This window comes from Lissotriton vulgaris, chromosome 2_1 (assembly GCF_964263255.1).
Source record: "Lissotriton vulgaris chromosome 2_1, aLisVul1.2, whole genome shotgun sequence".
Lineage (NCBI taxonomy): Eukaryota > Metazoa > Chordata > Amphibia > Caudata > Salamandridae > Lissotriton > Lissotriton vulgaris.
The window spans coordinates 1,777,404,551-1,777,425,716 of record NC_141687.1 but is presented as its reverse complement, the minus strand read 5'-3'; the positions used below and the strand labels follow the sequence as shown (position 1 = coordinate 1,777,425,716).

The following is a 21,166-nucleotide window of genomic DNA, read 5'->3' as shown; positions in this document are numbered from 1 at the left end:
GTGTCACTTATTGCCTACGGATCTGGCGAAGAGAGAAGTGCCCTGAAGGCGTAGGGGCATCAGGAATTACCCTTTCTGTATCATAGAAAACACCTTTTTACACTTAGCGCATTTTCTAAATGACCAAAGCGGCATCTATGATGGCGACCAAGGCATTGGAACCTTTGCCTATTATTGCATTCCCTGCCTTTCTATTGTCCTCTGAAATGAGGTCCATCAAAAGAGCAATGTTACTCCACATTTAGCCGTTGCAATATCTTGGAACAGCTAGAGCATTGATTAAGTTGATGTCTATTGCATTCATGGAGCTCTCTATCTTTTTAAAAATAAAGAAACTTCCTGTAAGTTTCAAACATAGAAATCATACAATACATCAGGCTTTGTCCTCAAATCTAGCAATATGTCAGGTTTAATCATCAAGTCTAAGTAGGTAGGTATATAAATTCAATCTTAACTATTTAAATGTATACATTTGCAATTTAGAATAGTACTTCTTCGGTCTGAAAATGGACTTATGGCAATGTTACCATTGATTTGGTAAGTATCTGGAGGTCTCCATCCTATCTGGTAGCCACAGATTGCCAATTGTTACATATAGACCTACTATAATAATAAAAAATGTATCTACAATCTTTTTTAATAAGTAATGTTTCACAAGGTGGTCATTTTGTCCATAGGATCATGTGTATTGTGTCACCCTATTACACAAGATGTATTCATGTTGCCCGATGTATAGTGGACAACAGTTATCATCCATCTTGTTACAATACTCTATTTCTTTTAGCCAGTCTGTATGCTCAAGGATAAACTGAGGGAAAAGCTGCTCATGCTTCACCACTCTTCTTTTTCCAACAGTAATGGCATAGACTCAAATCTCCTATAAGGTAGATGTATCTCACCAATGTATTTCAAAAGAGCAATTAGTGGAAGGTACTATATTGTCAAAAGAATGGGGACTGCTGAATCTCCTTTTCAGCAGTAGTTCCAGCACTATCCAGATAAGTCAGTAAAAAATCTATTGTACTCTAGCAGTCAAGAGTGCTGTGCTCTGTTGACATCAATGCATATAAAGAATGTAGTTTGTCTTGTGTCTTCACTTATGATTAAAAAACTTGGGGCCTCATATACTTTAGGAGAATGTAGAAATGACTGCCACTGTGCCTTGGTTGCATACCGAAGCCTGTAATATGGAGAGGTACAGCTAGTGGGCTATCATCACCCTCCATTTAAATGTCTAAATGGTCATAAGCTCCCCTTTCTGAAAACAAATCACCAAGCCATATCTAATGCCGGTCCAAATTGTTTTGAACTATTCACCAGCGTGGGTAGTAATACAGATTTTCTATCAATGGGAGCAGTCAAGATTATAGTAGCTACACCCTGGCCAAACATGCCAATCTGCCCACGTCAGGCATGTGATATATACTGTGCATATTACGGTTCAGATTCCATTCATATCTCTGCTTCATCATCAGGTTGGTTCTGTGAGGCAGTAGGTGGAACCAGAAGGTCACATATTGGGCTAGTGCTTCTATACAAGATGTCAGAAAGTCTGGGACCACTACTCCTCTCTTCTTCATGCCATAGTTGGGATCTCCCAGTGATCCTAGTTGTCCACTTGTACAGATCAATTGCGGAAGTACTTTCCTCACAACTAGAAAGAAATTCTAGGTTAAAAGAATCAGTATATTTATTTAAAAAAACTAATAGTAAAGTATTGTTCCATAGAGGGGGTAGATTGATCAATCTACTGACTTGTTTTGATCAACTTGTCTAGTGCACTGCTTAGTTCTTGCAAATGATTTCGCCTAGTTCCCAACAGGGATCAGTGACTAAATATTGAGAGACTAAATACCGACTACACAAAATATCGATGCCAAAATATAGAAACCACAATATTAACCACCAATACTTAATTAAAAATAAAACAAAATATAAAACCCACTATGTCTACTAAAATAAATATTGTTTCTAACATTATCGATTAACAAAAAATATCGAAATTAAAATTATCGAAATGTATACAATTAATACACAAATAACCATAATATCGAAAACAAAAATATAGACAACCAACAATATCGATTCTAGGATAATATGGATTAAATATAAAACACTTTCTCACATATAAATTCATATAAACACATATTTATGACACAAACATACACAATACAATTAATACATAAACATAAATATATTATAAACACATTCACACTAAAATACATAATATTTTATAATGCTACTTAAAAATAGATAAAAATAAATAAATACCTTAGGAAATAAACACCAAATTCTTTAACAATAAATTATTTATAAATAATATTTAAACTATAACATATACTTAAAATAAATTACTAGGACTATAATTAGCATCTTCCAAATATGGAAACACCCCCCATAAAATATTCAAACTAAACACAATAACAAATCACAATGTAGCAGCAACCAAAATAACCAATAACGGAAACTAACTAATTAAAACAACAGCATAAATGCCTAAAAAAAGTTACTCTTTTCCACAAAGAAAACAGAAGAGGAATTGCTACCAGTTTATTTCATGATAACAAGACTCAATGTTTAAAGAAAACTTTAAACTAAAAAAGTACATAAATAATCTTTTATAACATTTTATAGTGCTAAAAAGTTCTAAATAATGCTTCTAAATTATTTCAAACTAAAATATACTTTCATTTATTTATATGTCCACTACAGATTCTTCCATACACAAGATTTATCTACAAGTACGAAAATAGAGCTAAACAAAAAGTAACTAAATAATCTTTTGTTACAACATTATTAAGGCTAAAATGTTCTTAAAAATACAACTAAATGACATTAAACTAAAACATATTTTAATTTATTTATATGTCCACTACAGATTCTTCCAGCCACAAGATGAATTACCTACAACAAGTAAAAAAATAAACCCAAGCAAAAAGTAAGTAAATAATATTTTGAACAACAATAAAACTGCTAAAATAGTCTAAAAAATACAACAAAATTAGATTAAACTAAAATGTACTTTCATTTAGTGTAGAAGTGTGGCTCACTGGTTAGAGGAGGCATACCCTGAAGCAGAGGTCAGACCGGGACCAGGGTTCAATTCCCGACGTGGCAGGGTCTGAGCCCAAGTGTCCACGGACTTGATAATTCTCACTTCGGTGCCAACTCGAATCACGGGTTCACACTCTGCAACTCTGGGCAATAGCTTGCTTAATCTCCACTACGGCCCCCGCGGTGGGATGCCTGGCTTTCACCTTGGAGATGCCAAGTACGGGTTATCTCACAGGGAAAAGCCAGGACGGGTTCCCAATGCAAGCGCCGAGATGCCCAAGGATAATGGAAAGGGGCGACCACTCGGTCCCCCCGAACGTATGGCGGAGTACCACGATCCCCCCGGGAAGCCATCTTGGGCGGGAGGTGAGTCTCGGCTGGTATGCCCAAAGCGGCGTAGCCGGGGCGCGCTTTTTCCCGCCCTAGAGTGGGCCGGCCTAGACACTGACGCGGCTGGCCACGCCCTTGGGGCAGACAGGGGCGGGTTTACGCCCGCCCTGAAGACGGATAAAAGGAGAAGCAAGACCAGAAGGCATCCTCTTGTTCCTGTGCTCTGAAGCTGCACCTCCTCGCTGCACGTGAGCTCGAGACGGAACGAAGAGCCAATTGTGAGCGTTGTAATCTTTCTTGTTTGTTTTCCAGATACTCTGTTGGAGAATGCCGAAGAAGGCGGGAAAGCGCATGACTACCGACCAGATGCTGCGCGTTCTTATGAAGGAGATGACCGAGTTAAAGAGGCGGATGGATGAAAACGAGGAAGGGGGGCCGAAACGTCCTTTGGCGGGAGCAGCCCCGGGAGGGAAAAACAAGAAGCCCAGGAGAGGGAAAGCTGTGGAAGACATCCCGGGCCCTAGTACCCCGCTAGAGGCACCCACCCCCGTGCCGGAGGAGGGGAATCCAATTCCCGTTGTGGTAACCCCCGTGTCCGGGGACGATATGCCGCCCGAGCTGGCAGCACAGTTAGCAGCGTGGTTGGGTAAAGATAGTGAGGGCGCCACGGCTGTCGACGCGCAGGTGCTGATGAAGCAACTGCGTGAGTCACGGGAAGCAGCGAAGGTATCCACGCCGGCTGCGGCAGTAGAGAAGCCACAGGGGACAGGTTCGGTCGCAGAGACACCGTCCGGTTCAGGTAAGCGGCCATTGCCGATTGCAAGGGATGGGTCAGCACCTTCTCGTAAAGAAAGGGTGGGTCAGCATGTTCCCTTGGCCATTAAGGAGAAGATATGGGCGGAGGAATATGTAAACATCTTCTCGTTGCTTACTGATCACTATGAGATGGAGCATGTTAAGGGCCAGAAGGATCTCATGCATCCGAGTGTTTGGCGCGCAAAAATGGCCGCCTTTAAGGTGAACGAGAACATTGGCAATTGGGGCAAAGCGTGGGGTATTTTTACATCGATCTTGGGGGAACGAAGGCCCGAGCTACTCCACGAATTGCCGATTTATCAGTCACGAATCATGGGGTACTCGGTATCACATGAGGGTAATCATTGGTTCTGCTATGATAATTTGTTTAGAAAGGCTAAAGAACATGATAAAAACTTAACTTGGGATTGTTATGATTCTGTGTCTTGGGATAAAATGAAGGAGACAGGGATGTTGAAAGTGCCATTGGTGGGGAGTGCGGTTGGCGAATCCTCCCGCCAGTATGCGGGGACGCCCTTTCGATCAGGTGCGGGTACCGACAATTACTCGAGGCCTGCCGGAAATACAGGAAAAAGGGGGGTTTGTTGGAACTTCAACAGGGGTAAATGTACCAGGCCCCAGGGATCGTGCAAATTTAGACACGAATGTAGTGGGTGTGGGCAATCATCCCATCCTGAGTCCACGTGCAGAGCCAAAACGGGTGATAATGGGGGGAGGGGAGGCGCCAAACAGGTCTAACATAGTCCGAGGGGTGCCTCTACCTACCCCGATTGATACCTTGGCAATGATTCCCTGGCTCAGTGAATACCCGGATCGTACTTCTGCTGGGGTGTTGCGGAACGGGTTTTCTTGTGGTTTCCGCATCCCAGTGGGGGACTTTCAAGGTGTAGAGAAATGTAAAAATCAGCTATCGGTCTTACAGCATACGACCGTGGTACAGGATAAAATCCGGAAGGAGGTTACTCGAGGTCGAGTCGCCGGTCCGTTTAGTGTACCCCCGGTTCTTAACTTTGTCTGTTCCCCTTTAGGTGTGGTCCCAAAGAAGGACCCGGGTGAGTTTCGGCTGATTCATAATTTATCAGCCCCACGTGGTCTTTCCGTGAACGAAGCGATAGACCCGGAAGTGTGTTCGGTGCGGTACGCATCCTTCGATGAGGCCGTAGCCATTTTGAATCGCCTGGGGCCCGGGGCGCTGATGGCAAAATCTGATATCGAGTCAGCGTTCCGGTTGCTCCCGGTACATCCAGCCGATCAGCGGCTCCTAGGTTTCATGTTTCAGGGTCAGTATTACATGGATAGGTGTATGCCAATGGGGTGCTCGATATCTTGTGCCTATTTCGAAAAGTTCAGTAGTTTTCTACAATGGGTCTTCACAAGGAAGGCGGGTTTCCAACATGTGATGCATTACCTTGATGATTTTTTGTTCCTGGGGCCAGCTGGGGATCCGGAATGTGGACAGGCTTTGGTTCAATTTTGTGTGTTAATGAATCAGTTTGGCGTGCCATTGGCACCAGGTAAGACTGTGGGGCCTACTACTTGCCTTGAGTTTCTGGGGATCGAGTTAGACTCCGAAGAGGGTTGTTTTCGTTTACCAGCTGAAAAAGTGTCAAAGTTCAGGACATCCCTGCAAATGTGTATAAATGGATCTAAGGTCAAGCTGCATCAGTTACAGCAGCTAGTGGGCCAGTTGAATTTTGCCCTGAGGGTTATACCAATGGCCCGCCCCTTTTCTCGTTCGATTGCTCAAGCCATGGTCGGCCTGAAGGAGGGCCATCATCGCACAAGGCTCTCGGCTGAGGTCCGCCAGGACATGCGCATTTGGTTGGCATTTCTGGCGGATTTCAATGGTCGAGTCGTCTGGAACAAACCAGCCGTGTCCTCTGAGGAGTTGGGGCTGTGGACGGATTCGGCAGGGAGCATAGGTTTTGGTGCCATTTTCGGCACAAGATGGTCTACACAAAAGTGGCCGACATGGTGGCATGACAGTGGACTGACAAGTAACATTGCTTTCCTAGAACTTTTCCCCATTTTAGTGGCCCTGAGAACTTGGCCCGAAGGGCTCAAAGATCACTCTGTGGTATTCTGGTCTGACAATATGACCGTGGTCGAGTGTATCAATAGCCAGGCAACACGATGCAAATGGATTTTGAGACTGCTCAAGGAAATTGTTTTACTGTGTATGCAATTAAATGTGTTCTTCAAGGCAAGACATGTCCCAGGGGTAATGAACCAGGCAGCTGATGCACTGTCTCGTTTTCGTATGCAGGCTTTCTGGGGTTTTCTTCCCACAGCGGACCCGGAGCCGGCACCCTTTCCCGAAGCTCTCTGGTCTCTCGGTGCCCCGAACTTCGTAACCTCGTGGGAGAGAGTTTAGCACCCAGGACAAGGAAGGCATATGAAGGGGCGTTCCGGTCCTATTTAGCCTTTTTGGGGACTGCTAGAGTGGAGCTTTGGGGCCAGGAGGAATGGGTAGTGAACTTTCTGATGTCTTTACATCTGGCAGGGAAATCGGTGGCCACGGCCCAGAGGCATCGGGCTGCCATTTCCTTTGTTGCTAGGGCTCATGGGATCCAGGACCCGACAGCGTCTTTCGTTGTACAAAAAGCGCTACGTGGGTGGCAACGCCTTGAGGGTCGCAGAGTAGATGAGAGGCGCCCGATAGGTTTGGATAGGTTGGCCCAGTTGTTATCCACACTCCCTGCTACATGTTCATCTCAGTTCGAGACAGTGTTATTCCGAGCCGCTTTTACGCTGGCATTTCATGGGGCAATGCGGGTAAGCGAACTAGTGGCAAGGAACAAGCAGGATGTGACAGGAGGTTTGTGCCAGGAGCACGTTCAGATCAGAGGGGAGACATTGACTGTCTCATTTGTCAGGTCCAAGACCGATCAAAGTGGGATGGGTGACTGCATAATCATACGCAGGATTCCCGGGTCCTCCATGTGTCCGGTAAAGTGTTTAGAAGATTACCTAGCACGAAGGGTGGCATCATGGGGGGGGACCTTGTTGAGACACGCTGACGCCACCCCACTGACAAGGTTTCAGTTTCAGCGGGTGCTTGCGATGTCGATTGCCGCTGCGGGCTTGAACCCGGGCGAGTTTGGGACCCATTCCTTTCGGATAGGGGCTGCTACAGAAGCTACAGCCAGGGGTCTGAATGTAGAACAAGTTAAACGGGTGGGGCGTTGGTCCTCCAATTGTTATAAAAGGTATGTGCGGTTGCACATGTTGTGAAGCTGTAACGATGTACTCACGCTTCTTGTTTTTGTTTGGTTTTCAGTTGCGCAAGCCTACGAGGCGGGGCGGACTATGCAGTTGACCCAACACCGGGCCAGCGGTCAGACATCACCGGCTGTGAAAAAGGAGGTGTGGGTCGTGGGCCACTCATACGTGAGGCGTGCCGCGGACGTATTCAAGGCAGGTGACATGATTCACGTAGCTGGGGAATACGGGTACAGGGTGTCCTTCTACGGAAGAGGCGGTCTCTGTATTGACCAGTTTCAATCATTTTTCGAGGGTTTGTTAGGGCGGACGAGGTCACCGCCGTCTGTAGTCATAGTACATCTTGGGGGCAATGATTTGGTCACCACTGGTAGACGACTTCTCCTTGAGGCAATGCTTTCCACTGTAAGTTGGTTAGCGAGGAGAGTTCCAGGGTGCACAATTGCGTGGTCCCATATGATCCCACGAAAGGTGTGGCGGGGGGCTATTTCTGTTCCCGCTTTGAATCATTCTGTTAGAAAACTTAATAACAAAGTGAGTAGGTTGTTCCATTCCAAAACACTGCATGCTATTTCGCATGGGTGTATTAATGATGACAGCATGTATTTGGGGGATGGTGTGCATTTGTCTCGGGTGGGGAATGACTTACTCATAGGAGACTTCTTAGCTTGGCTAACAACGTTATAACATGACCTTTTTGTAGGAGTTTTGTGCGGGTCCGGATAGCCGGTCAACTATCCGGCCTGTGGCGGTAAGGTCATGATCGGTGAGCACTAATTGGAAGATCCCTATGAGTGGGCGTCACCCAACACGGATGGGAGCGCTCGGGGGAGGTGGCCATTGGCCCCTCAACGGGGAGGCGGTCCCTTCTAAGGATGGGTCGCCGAAAGAAAAGGAAAGGCGGTCAAGGCCCCTTCCTGGGTAGGAGGGGTTACAGCCCCCTCCTGGGGAATTTCCCGGGGCCAGGACGTCTGCGACGGCAGATGTGGTAAGTTGTGTGGGGTTTGGGGGGGGTCTACGCTACCTTCTAGATACCTCACACGAGTCCTCGTACGACCTCTAAGTGGCGTCGAGTTTTAGTAAGGCCCCCGTCAAGTCAAGGGAAATTGGTAATTGCACTTGAGGTACGCCTCTGGGGCCGCCCCTCACAAGTGAGGGCGATATTTCTGGGTTAGGGATCTTGACACCGGTTACGACCTTGCCGTTGGCCCTTAAACGTTAGGATGTACAATTTCAAAATTTCAAGTAAATGTTTTGAAGGATGTTAGTTCGGCTAGGAGAACCTCTGTATTAGAGAATCTGTTAAGGTTAGCCAAACATCGCAATGTGGTAATGAAATTGTACATTAATATGAAACCGTTGATTTAATGTTTTAATTTTGTTTCATATTTTAATAAATACGGCCGGGAGGGTTACTCCCTCCCTCTTCCAAAAACTTCAGAACTGTTTCCGGTTTCCCATCCTTTTGGGGATTGTGTTGAGAGGGGGTGGCGGGTATCTCAGCCATATGGAAAGGGGCGACCACTCGGTCCCCCCGAACGTATGGCGGAGTACCACGATCCCCCCGGGAAGCCATCTTGGGCGGGAGGCGAGTCTCGGCTGGTATGCCCAAAGCGGCGTAGCCGGGGCGCGCTTTTTCCCGCCCTAGAGTGGGCCGGCCTAGACACTGACGCGGCTGGCCACGCCCTTGGGGCAGACAGGGGCGGGTTTACGCCCGCCCTGAAGACGGATAAAAGGAGAAGCAAGACCAGAAGGCATCCTCTTGTTCCTGTGCTCTGAAGCTGCACCTCCTCGCTGCACGTGAGCTCGAGACGGAACGAAGAGCCAATTGTGACCCACCCACCAGCCCCTGAGGACAGCAAGTGGTTTTGAATAAAGTTGATGGTTAACTCTGATTTTCGTTTACAGGTTGTGGTATTATCGTGATGATTTGTAGTATGTAATAAAGAATGGTCGATTTGTGTTATGTTTGCGAATAAAGAAATCCTGCTTTAGTGTTCATTGGTAAGCATGCTTTTAATACAGTTGTAGTAGCCAATGTCTTTGTAGTTTAGTCATTTAGTTAGCATTGTCGTATTTATTTTGGTCGGGCGGTAAGGTCATGATCGGTGAGCACTAATTGGAAGATCCCTATGAGTGGGCGTCACCCAACACGGATGGGAGCGCTCGGGGGAGGTGGCCATTGGCCCCTCAACGGGGAGGCGGTCCCTTCTAAGGATGGGTCGCCGAAAGAAAAGGAAAGGCGGTCAAGGCCCCTTCCTGGGTAGGAGGGGTTACAGCCCCCTCCTGGGGAATTTCCCGGGGCCAGGACGTCTGCGACGGCAGATGTGGTAAGTTGTGTGGGGTTTGGGGGGGGGTCTACGCTACCTTCTAGATACCTCACACGAGTCCTCGTACGACCTCTAAGTGGCGTCGAGTTTTAGTAGGGCCCCCGTCAAGTCCAGGGAAATTGGTAATTGCACTTGAGGTACGCCTCTGGGGCCGCCCCTCACAAGTGAGGGCGATATTTCTGGGTTAGGGATCTTGACACCGGTTACGACCTTGCTGTTGGCCCTTAAACGTTAGGATGTACAATTTCAAAATTTCAAGTAAATGTTTTGAAGGATGTTAGTTCGGCTAGGAGAACCTCTGTATTAGAGAATCTGTTAAGGTTAGCCAAACATCGCAATGTGGTAATGAAATTGTACATTAATATGAAACCGTTGATTTAATGTTTTAATTTTGTTTCATATTTTAATAAATACGGCCGGGAGGGTTACTCCCTCCCTCTTCCAAAAACTTCAGAACTGTTTCCGGTTTCCCATCCTTTTGGGGATTGTGTTGAGAGGGGGTGGCGGGTATCTCAGCCATAGTTGAGCGCTATATAAGAACACACACACACACACACACATACATACATTTATTTATATCTCCACTACAGATTCTTCCAGCCACAAGAAGAATTATCTACAACAAGCAAGAAAATAAAGCTAAACAAAAAGTAAGTAAATAATCTTTTGTACAAGATTAATAGTGCTAAAATGTCCTTAAGAATACAACGAAATGAGATTAAATTAAAACATACTTTCATTAATTTATATCTCCAGTACATATTCCTACAAGTACAACAATAACTATCTACAACAACTAAAAAAAGAAAGCAAATCAAAATTAAGTCTATAAAATAAGTACTTAAAAAAAGATAATGTATCTAATTAAAACAAACCCTTTCCCAATTGCCCTATCACCTACAAGTGCTTCAAATGATCTTACCATTTTGTACTCATTATATCAACAGATATACCTTCTACAAATCAAAAATACCAGCCACCAACTATCAAAAGAAAATTCTTTTCAACATCTAAATCAATAAGGTAAGTATATATATCAACAAATGTATATATTTCTAAATTAAATATTTTACTGCATCATATTAAATTATTTATATCTACATTCTTTTCAGCACTAAACACACCAGTATGACTGAAGGCGCACAATTCATAGAATCACAAGAGGACTAAATGCTCCTATGTTACATGGGTTATGTATATACGCAAGAAAAGCAGAACGATTTAACAGTCTTCTGGAAATCTAGCAAGTACTATTTGAACAAATGCTACGGAAAAGCCATAACTCGAGAAACTACTGTTGTATCTGTAACTTAGCACAACCACCCCCAAATATAACTGATATAGAAATTAGAGGAGCTTTAGAAAACATCAAGGAAGCAAGCAGTGACACAGACAACCCCACTAGTGAAATATTAAAAGAAGAGCTACTACAAATACCCCAATATGCATCAGGATAATTACAATCTATTGATGCATTAAAAATAGTTATAATTAGACAAAAAAGTTTCCAAGAAGTAAACATCATCCCACCAGAACTAAGCATTACCCATAACAAAGAGCCATTTATTTTCTTTGACAATAACAACACAGAAAAACGTATAATAATGTTTGCCACTGAAAATAGCTTAACAAAACTTCAACAATCCAACACCTGGATGATAGATGGAACATTTAAAATTTGTCCAAAGCCATTTTGTCCACTTTATGCAATACATGCCATATATCAAAACACAAATATTTCCTCCATCTACTGCTTACTCCCAAATAAAAATCAAAGTACTTATCTGGAAATTCTCAATAAAATAAAATCTGAAAATCCAAATTCCCACATAAAATAGTTATGGACTTTGAATTACCATGATTACTGCAATTTTAAAAAGATACCCCCATTCAGCTATACAAGGATGCTACTATCATTTCTATCAGTGCCTGTGGAGATTTCTCCACAAGTCGACACTAAGGGGGCGATTCCGATTTTGGCCCGAAGGGCTCTGAACCATGGGCCCATTAGGAAGTCGGGCGGAGCGCCACCACCATGCGGGCGTTGGCGTTCCGCCCGACATCCTTCCCCGCCCGCCACCCATTTCCCCCGCCTTATTACTATGGCAGGCAGGACCGCGGCGGACGGAAAGACCATCTGCCGCATGTCGACCGGGCAGAAAAGGGTTCTATATGGTAGCGGTGTCTGTTAGACACTGCCATCCATATTAGGAAGGCTGCGGGAACATGGTTTTCTGTGGCGGCGTGGGAATCTCCTGCAGTGGCCCGTTGCAGGCCCCCAGGGATTCTGGGAGGTGGAGGGCGCACATTACCCCCCTGCACTTCAATGTACAACGTGGCAGGCACCGCACGGTCCCTGCCACGTTGTGCATTGAAGCGCGCGACGTGCATTTTTAGCATTGCGGCGGGCGGTGCTTTCAGCACCGACCGCAGCAATGTTAACAATGCGGGATGATCCCGCCAGTGTGGTGAGTGCATCCTAATGGCCCCCATAGGACCGTCGCCCTTATGGTGGGTGGTCCCGTTTTTTATCAGGATGGTGGGTGGACAAAGGCCATGTTCGGAGCCCTTCCAACTGAATCGGTCAGTGCCGTCCAGATTCCTTCCCGACCCAGCTATTCCGATGGGCTCCGTTGGGAAGGAATCCGACTCAGATATCTGGATTACGGATAACAGGCTCGGAGAGGCTGTCCGCAGTCCGGAAATCCTCCAGTACTCACCTGGTCGCCTCTGTGCAACCGAGGGAGTACGATGGCAGCTTTTCACTGCCTTTTCACGCCGGTCTGTCCCGCTCGAAAAGGCAGTCTCAAGCTTTCTGTGGGGGCCCCCAGCAGGGCCCCCATGGATCTGAGGCTGCCAGATGGTGGCCCTGGGGCACCTATGGTGCTCTTCCTTTGATCTCTGCACCCGGCGGCAGGCACCTTGGGGTGCCAGCCACAGGGTGCAGGGATGAACTGCACCCCTGCTTTCTACATTGCAAGCATGCTTTCTGATCGGAAAGCATGCTTGCATTGTAAGGTATACGAATGTGACTGAACCCTGTTCGGTCACATCGTACTAGCAGGGCTGTAACCGATGACAGCAGGTTGGTTGGTTACAGCTCCTGCCCAATGTCGGACGGTCTTAGGTCCGTCCGACATCGGAATAGGCCCCTGAGTGTAGATTACGTAACAGATAGTACCTTAGCATACCAAATAAAAAAAATTATAGCCCTAGGCTATGTCCCTGTGACTGACGTAGCAGAACACTATAACCTACTAATAGAGAGTCTATACTACAAGAGAAAGTAGGTAGACTACACCGTAGTAGACTAAAGCGATAAGGTCACAGAAGATTACCAAAGTACCACATACCATGGTGGAACGTCTACCTTAGTACCCTAAACAAGGAAGCAAAAAGTAACGCCGTTGAAGAATGGCATAATGCCTTCCAGGCAGCAACAGGGAGAGGTACACCCACACTTCAAAAATTACTAGAAAGTATCCAAAAGGAGCAAAGTTACCAAGAACTAAGGATGCAACAATCCATTACACTAATTGAACCAAAAATAACCAAACAAACAAATAAAATGTACGAGATTTTACAAAGCCAAGTCACCCTCTATCCAACAACTAGAGACTTCGAATATTTATCCCTAATTTGCAAAAAGCATCCTTTAGATGAAATCTAAACATGAATTAAAACATTTACATCTAAAACACAACATAAGAAATTTAAAAAAAATCTTATTTTATAAAACATTATTAAATTGTCAAATATAGACCATTGATAAAATACCAAAAATATATTGACAAAAAATAATATTTTACAAAATATAATACATATCAAAATAGAAATAAAGTACATTTCCCTCCCACATACGAATAAAAAATGTACTTACAGTTGTCGTAGCTCCTAAGCTAATTGAATCCAACTTCTAATTCCATCCAGGTGTCGATTTCTCCCAAAGAACGTTAAATAAACCCCCCAAAAAATGCAAAAATGCAAATATGTCCAAAAACGATTCCACTCTCGACAAATACAATACAAAATCAGAAAATTTAGAAAATGTAAAAAATGCTCCAAGAAAATGCGAAAATTTAAGAGTGTGTAAAATTAACATTAGCTTACAAAAATAATACACAACTCTTAACAAAATAAAACACCAAAGTTATCCAAAAACAAATCCTCTTTCGATAAATCCAATTGGCAAATCCCTAAAAAAAAAAACGTAGAAAAAGTAGAAAACACTCCAGGAAAACGCGAAAAATTTAAGAGTGTGTTAAATAAATATTAGCTTCAAAAAATAATATACACCTCTTAAAAAAACTTCAAAGTTGTCCAAAATCCTATGATTTGAAACAAAAACCTGTAAAAAAATGTAAGACATACCCACCCAACCAAAGATACATAACCATAACTTCAAAACATGTTTAATGACATTTTAAAACAATACTCAAAAATTAACCTAACGTAAAATACACCTAAATCACACCAAAAACACAACTACCAAACTCTAAATACACAACATACCACCTAACTACATTCAAAACACATTAAAACGTAGTTTAAATAAAGATAAATAACTCTTACCTGGCTCCAAGTGACACAGCTCCCAACTGCGAACTGATCCCCGGAGAAATGACCCAAAATGACAGTAAGCGGTTAGAAAAGTAGACCCCCTAAACAAAATGAGTGAATAAATATAAATGTAAACCTCAAATTTAATAAAACAAACAATAAACCTACCAAAAACTAAACAGATATATTTTCTAAAAATGTAATACATTTTTATAAATTAATTAAAAATATTGTAATACTTGTACAACATTGTAATTAATAATAATAAATAATATAATACATATATTATTATTATTATTAAAAATAAATTGTTATACTAACTCAACATTGCAAATAAATGAATGTAATATATCAACATGTTAAATAAATACATACATTCACTAAAAAAACATAGAAACTTTCATAATGTAATTATTAATATTATTAATAAAATATAATAATAATATTAATACAACATTTGTATATATAAAAAATACTATTAAAGTAATATTAGGTTTTATTAAATTCAATTGCAAAAAAATGCAATAGTCCTTTCACAACAAAAAATGAAAATAGGAAGAATGTAAGTATTAATATTATTAATAAAACAAATACTAATACTAATAAAAAATGAATACTTTGTATATGTAAAAATTTTATAAAAATTTGAATATGTTTTATAATTACAAGAATATAAAAATGTAATATTGTGTTTACTTATGCTTGTATATTACATAAAAATGTGAAACATTTAAAAAAAACTGTTAATTAATGTACCAATAATATTTTGTATGAAACATATATTTTTGAAAATAAATGAAACATTTTCGAATTTATCAGCCTGATTCATCAACGGGCCGTTTTGCGAGCCCCTAATAGCGAATCATAGCGATTCGCTATTAAGGACTCGCAAAACGGTAATCATGTAGGAATCGCATAATAAAATGCGATTCCTACTGATTCCTTATTTGCGATTAGCAAATTGCTAATTGCAAATAAGGAATAACTCGCCATTCATTCCTATGGGCCAAAAGGCCCATAGGAATGAATGGGGAGTATTCCTTATTTGCGATTAGCAATTAGCTAATCGCAAATAAGATTGCGATTTGAAGGGTGCCAGGGGTGTCCACAGGACACCCTGTAGCACCCCTCAAATGAAATTTCACACAGGTGTTGCACACACACATGTCCAAAGGACATGTGTGTGTGTAACATGCAACTCAGAAAAATGTATTTAAATGCATTTTTCTGAGTTTTCGCAATTTACCACGAGGTCTGACCTCGCGGTAAATTGCGGCAAGAAATTGCGAATTCGCAAATTTAAATTGGATGTTGAATTGCATTTAAGGAATCTCTAATAGAGATTCCTTAAATGTAATTCCTCGCACATTTGCGACATCGCAATTAGCGATTTTTGCATTTGGGATGCTGAATCCCAAATGCAAAATTCGCTCTCGCAAAGGGCCGGATTCTCAGAATCCGGCCCCTTGCGAGCGCAATTTAGGTTCATGAATCGGGCGGAATGTTACCAATTATCTACACAGCTATTACTAAACATAACAATATATAAACGAGTTAGTTATGAATGAATTTATCAGCCTGATTCATCAACGGGCCGTTTTGCGAGCCCCTAATAGCGAATCATAGCGATTCGCTGTTAAGGACTCGCAAAACGGTAATCATGTAGGAATCGCATAATAAAATGCGATTCCTACTGATTCCTTATTTGCGATTAGCAAATTACTAATTGCAAATAAGGAATAACTCGCCATTCATTCCTATGGGCCAAAAGGCCCATAGGAATGAATGGGGAGTATTCCTTATTTGCGATTAGCAATTAGCTAATCGCAAATAAGATTGCGATTTGAAGGGTGCCAGGGGTGTCCACAGGACACCCTGTAGCACCCCTCAAATGAAATTTCACACAGGTGTTGCACACACACATGTCCAAAGGACATGTGTGTGTGTAACATGCAACTCAGAAAAATGTATTTAAATGCATTTTTCTGAGTTTTCGCAATTTACCGCGAGGTCTGACCTCGCGGTAAATTGTGGCAAGAAATTGCGAATTCGCAAATTTAAATTGGATGTTGAATTGCATTTAAGGAATCTCTAATAGAGATTCCTTAAATGTAATTCCTCGCACATTTGCGACATCGCAATTAGCGATTTTTGCATTTGGGATGCTGAATCCCAAATGCAAAATTCGCTCTCGCAAAGGGCCGGATTCTCAGAATCCGGCCCCTTGCGAGCGCAATTTAGGTTCATGAATCGGGCGGAATGTTACCAATTATCTACACAGCTATTACTAAACATAACAATATATAAACGAGTTAGTTATGAATGAATTTATCAGCCTGATTCATCAACGGGCCGTTTTGCGAGCCCCTAATAGCGAATCATAGCGATTCGCTATTAAGGACTCGCAAAACGGTAATCATGTAGGAATCGCATAATAAAATGCGATTCCTACTGATTCCTTATTTGCGATTAGCAAATTGCTAATTGCAAATAAGGAATAACTCGCCATTCATTCCTATGGGCCAAAAGGCCCATAGGAATGAATGGGGAGTATTCCTTATTTGCGATTAGCAATTAGCTAATCGCAAATAAGATTGCGATTTGAAGGGTGCCAGGGGTGTCCACAGGACACCCTGTAGCACCCCTCAAATGAAATTTCACACAGGTGTTGCACACACACATGTCCAAAGGACATGTGTGTGTGTAACATGCAACTCAGAAAAATGTATTTAAATGCATTTTTCTGAGTTTTCGCAATTTACCGCGAGGTCTGACCTCGCGGTAAATTGTGGCAAGAAATTGCGAATTCGCAAATTTAAATTGGATGTTGAATTGCATTTAAGGAATCTCTAATAGAGATTCCTTAAATGTAATTCCTCGCACATTTGCGACATCGCAATTAGCGATTTTTGCATTTGGGATGCTGAATCCCAAATGCAAAATTCGCTCTCGCAAAGGGCCGGATTCTCAGAATCCGGCCCCTTGCGAGCGCAATTTAGGTTCATGAATTGGGCGGAATGTTACCAATTATCTACACAGCTATTACTAAACATAACAATATATAAACGAGTTAGTTATGAATGAAAATATATAATGCAAACATTATAATATGTATCATAAAAGTATGTCAAAAAATAAATGTTATAAAAGTGTTGAATATATATCTTCATAATTATATGGTTTACCTAATAAAAAATTAGTATTTAAACGAATTATATTGTAGTAAAAATAAAAACTTTGTTAATCAAATTTCAATGTCTGATTATTTCAAAATATTTCTACTTTTATTAACTATTCATAAAAACACAAACATTTTTCAAAAATACTATGATACATCAATAAAAAATACCCCCCAAAAACTATTACTTATCTAAAAAATATCAAAATTAAAATAAATGTACTATTTCCACTCCAATCTGCAATAAATAAGGGAAGGTGCTGGATAGTAAATATATATAATTTACTATTCCAACTCCAATCAACATCAAATAAGGGAAGGTGCTGGTTAGCAAATATACATAATTTATTATTCCAACTCCAGTCTGCATTAAATCAGGGAAGGTGCTGTATAGTAAATATATATAATCTACTATTCCAACTCCAGTCTTCATTAAATCAGGGAAGGTGCGGGAGTGTAAATATATATAATTTACAATTCCAACTCCAGTCTGCATTAAATCAAGGAAGATGCTGGATAGTAAATATATATCATTTACTATTCCAACTCAAGTGAACATTAAATAAGGGAAGATGCTGGATAGTAAATATATATAATTTAATATTCCAACTCCAGTCTGCATTAAATCAGGGATGATGCTGGATAGCAAATATATATAATTTACTATTCCAACTCCAGTCTGCATTAAATCAGGGAGGGTGGTGGATAGTAAATATATATAATATACTATTCCAACTCCAGACTGCATTAAATCAGGGAAGGTGCTGGATAGTAAATATATATAATTTTCTATTCCAACTCCACTCTGCTTAACTTTGGGAAGGTGCTGGATAGTAAATATTATATAATTTACTATTCCAACTCCAATCTGCAATAAATCAGGGAAGGTGCTGAATTGTAAATATATAAAATGTACTATGTCAACTCAGTCTGCATTAAATCTTGGAAGGTGCTGGATAGTAAATATATATAATTTACTATTCCAACTCTACTCTGCATAAAATCAGGGAAAGTGCTGGATAGGAAATTAATATAATTTACTATTTCAACTACAATATGCATTAAATCAGGGAGGGTGCTGGATAGTAAATATATATAATTTACTATTCCCTCTCCAGTCGACATTGAATTAGGGAAGGTGCTGGATAGTAAATATATAAATTACTATTCTAAGTCCAATCTGCATTAAATCAAGGGAGGTGCTGGATAGTAAATATATATATAGTTTACAATTCCAACTCCAGTCTGCATTAAATCAGGGAAGGTGCTCGATACGGTAGGCCTGCTCATGTGCCTGTGGTGGTATCAGTGCCACATGTGTACCATCAATAGAACCAATGACATTTGGCACCCTCCCCAGTCTATAAAAAGCTTCCTTTACATCAGTGAGTTCACCAGAGCTAGGAAACCTGATGTATGTGTCAAGGAAATGCAACATCCCCTCCAAGAAATCACAGAACACACAGCTGAATATAGTTTGTGACATACCACCAGCCCTAGCAACAATGTGTTAAAAGGTACCAGTGGCAATGAAGTGCAGGGCTGCCATCACCTTGACCTTTGACGTCAGTGCTGTCGGATATGTCTGGTCGGGTAGCAGATGTGGCACCAACTGCTCTGCCAACTCATCGATGTCTCCTGATGAAGCGGTACTGTTGGATGCTGTCACGTTCAATGGTCTCAAGGTCGGGAAAGGTCTAGGGACAGCTGGTGCCCTGCAGTACAGAGATGGGTAAAGTAACATTATACATTCATCTACCCATGTGGCACTCACCTTGAAAAAAATCACATGATACACATTTAAAAAAAAAAATGTTGAACCTCCGGTTGACAGCTGTCCGGTCTTTTCGAATGAAGAATATCCCCTTATTGTGGGGAGATTTTTATTCCGGCGGTGAATAGGAGTTATACATGCCTGTTTCTTCGCATTTTCATGCATAATTGCAGGTTATTTTGCTGCTCTTGCAAGTTCTGATTGACTTCTTCGCAGCAACGACGTTGGTCCCTACATTGTATTGACCACGCCACTTTTGGATCGTATATTAGAACCACATCGATCTTCATTGTGTATTCACGCAGCTTTGGATTAGCACGACCTGGGTTCATCTGTATTATTGTGTTTTCTTGCCCTGACGAAGTCCCCTCGGGGACAAAACGCATTGGCTGAGGCCTTTTAAAGATTACTAAACAATAAAGGAACTTTTCCTACTCAATTACATGTGCTACGGACTTCTCTTTTTTTTGGTGCACCATCCTACATTCATACAATTTGGTATCTGTCTCAACAGTGGAGCTTCTGTGTGGCTAGCTCCGGATGTGATTTTCACAATCATTTAGATATTTCCTACTGCAAAATTGAAGTGTTAACTCTGGTCAGCCACAGTCTTTTCTATTGACATAGCAATACACAATGAAGTGAGGTATGTGCTGTTGGTCATGTACATATATGTCACCTACATGCCCAACATCTCACCTTTCAATGAGACATGTGTACATGATTTCCATGGAGTGCAATGCCAATTCATTGGGCTGTGGCACAGTACCTGCATACTGCTGTCACGTTCAAAACACACAACACAGTGACATGTGAGGACTGATGTTTCACATGCATCACAATCCCATGGCAGGCAGATAACCATGGCCCCTGTATTGCTACTGGTGCACCGGAATTACATGGCGTATCATGGACATCCCAAAACCAATCATGACTCCCACAGGTAGTGGCCCCAGTGGCCCCTACAGGCCTAACATGGACATCCCTGAGCCACACACACAGCACAAAATATTGATGCACATAGCACATGGTGGAGACTGGCTCCCATTGGCCACATGGAACCACAAACATCACAGACAAAAATGCACACAGACTGTGTATGTGACAGGTCATACACATCTCCAAACTGGTACTGTGTTCAAGACTCATGCCCATGTCAATCATAATTACACTGATTATCTGAAAATGTCACACATAGCAATATGCAACCTTTGTAGCTATGGGGACATGCTGTGGTGTTGAAAATGTGGCCATGGCAATGAAATCTGTGTGGAATCCGTATGCAAGTTACACCTATGTGAACCGACGGGGATGACCAGTATGCAGACTCGCTGTACATGCATGGACAGATTAGTGCGCTAACCTTGTCCATTGACTGCACGATGCGTATGCATTACAGTCACCCGCGTCGGGTCACATTGACGACAATGGGCTGTGCGTGCGCATGGCTCAGTTCATGCATGTACGACGCGTATGCAATGTGACCAGACTCGGGTAACTTCTACAGAGATGCGTTGTGCAGTTCTGGACGAGCCGTGTGCATGCTTAGCCATGAATTGTAATCTGAACCGACGCGGGTGGCTTCTAAGCAGAAGCGTCGTACCGGCATGGACGGAGCCGTGCACACGCATAGCCCATAGAATCGTATAGTGACGAATACGTGTGATTTAAAAAATACACGTTGTATAGTCAGTGGGCTGTCATGGAGATGGACGTAAATTCAAAAATCGTCCGAGTCATGCGGTGGAAATTCAGATGGATGCCTACAACAATGTTGCAATCCTAGGGTGTCCTGAAGATTAAAGTTTTGAACGATGCGGAAGACATGTAGGAGACTTAAATTTCCATGGATTGGACAGATTCATAGAATGCAACCGTGTTGCGCCTATCAGGAAGTGGCAA

The 21,166-nt window shown here is 42.2% G+C and overlaps 1 protein-coding gene across 1 annotated transcript in view; it reads left to right on the top strand.

Moving 5' to 3' along the window:
• The window catches only part of LOC147733269 (sperm-specific sodium:proton exchanger-like), a 7,973,824-nt gene that overhangs the window by 6,589,306 nt on the left and 1,363,352 nt on the right, over nt 1-21,166 (top strand). The gene's annotated exons all lie outside the window — the stretch shown is intronic.